Below are 1,584 nucleotides of genomic sequence, written 5' to 3'. Positions count from 1 at the left end.
GGCAGGTGGTGGAACCACTGAGCTAAATCCCTGGCACCTGTAGGTTTTGTTTGTTTGTTTGTTTGCTTGTTTTTTTAAGAAAGTAAACTAGAGGACAGAGGTATATAGCTCAGTGGCAGAGCATGCACTTTTAATACAAGGCCCTGGGTTTTATTTATGGTGTGCGTGCGCGCGCACACACACACACACACACACACACACAGAGAAATAAATAAAAAGAAGAAATGGTAAGATAGAGAAAAGAAAAAGGATGAAAGGTCTAATCTAAAAACCGAGAGAAAAAATCCTGAGAGTACCATAAAACCAGAAGTCAGTGACTGAATCAATACCTGATACCATGACCATAAATTGTTACATTCATGGCTTCTCTACTATGTCTTATTGGCTCTCATTTTTAGTGCTAGTATGGTGCCCATTTTACAGAGGGTTTTTTTAAATAAAAGAAAATAATGTATTTGAAGGTGGGGAAAGGGGAAAAAGGGAGGAGGGGAAAACAGACTCAGCAGACAGCCCATCTAGACAAGTAAGGAGAATTTGAAAGTGAATTGCCTCCCATCTTAGAGCTGTTGAGCATAAAAGGATCATGATCCTATAGAATCCTATATCTTCACAGACAACCAAGACAGTGGAAAGACTCAAGTTCAACCTTCAAAAACCCTTCCTTCCCTCTAAAGGTTACTCCAAGTAGCATTCCAGGGTTGTGAGAAAGTAACCAAAAGAAAGGCATGAGGAAAACGTTTACATAAAAGAAGTGGCAATAAACAAAGAAGACTGAAATATCAGTTAATAATCAATGCAGTTTGAGATCTCAATACCAATGTCAAAAATAATCCTTGAAAAGCCCAGGATGTTAAAGTTGAATAGTGGCCGGAAGCTAGAGCTGCAGTTTCTGCCCAATCTCCACCGAGGGTTCGCAGGTGGCTCTTGGCTTTGGAACTGGAGCGCCAGCCTGGAGCTTGCAGCAAGCACTTGAGCGCTGCCGTCTCCTGATGAATACGAAGAATCTCCTTCCTCCTTCACTGGTGTCTTCCTAAAGTTCTGCTCCGCGCTCTGGGAGTGTGAATGACTCATTTCCCTATGTCACAGTTCTATTTTATCCTCGGTTATTTTAATGATAACTGGGGGAGGCGTTTCAGCGGGCCATCTCGGACCAAAGGTGAGAAGAGAGGACCGGTTAGCCCCGACTTGAGGCTTATCCTGAGGTGATGACAATAAGCACCTACGCGCAGGTCCTTGGGCAAGACTTCTCAGTCTTCTCTTCTTCCACCTCCACCCCCAGCACCTGGTTGAGAAATAGATTCCTCCAATCCTCTAGGCCAGCCAAAGGTAGAGTAGGTGGGCTGGGCGATCTCTCTCGGATAAAAGTGCTTCCCAAGTTATATCCGTCCTGTCCCCACCCACCCCCACTGATCCCCCAGGAGCCGGGGAGAGCCAGTGGCTGGGGTTCCGATTGCGGGCAGGGACGCCGGGTGGCCTCGAGGGCGAGGAGCTCGCGGGCCGGTCGGGCGTGACACCACCTGGCGGAGTCTCAGGGAAGAGTCTTAAAGGCGCGCGCTACTCCGCGCCCGGCGCACTCCGGCGGGA

The sequence above is a fragment of the Fukomys damarensis genome, unplaced genomic scaffold (genome assembly GCF_012274545.1).
Source record: "Fukomys damarensis isolate Sample0158 unplaced genomic scaffold, DMR_v1.0_HiC HiC_scaffold_13, whole genome shotgun sequence".
In the NCBI taxonomy this organism is placed as follows: domain Eukaryota; kingdom Metazoa; phylum Chordata; class Mammalia; order Rodentia; family Bathyergidae; genus Fukomys; species Fukomys damarensis.
The sequence above is the reverse complement of the archived record's forward strand: the minus strand, read 5'-3'. Positions refer to the sequence as shown.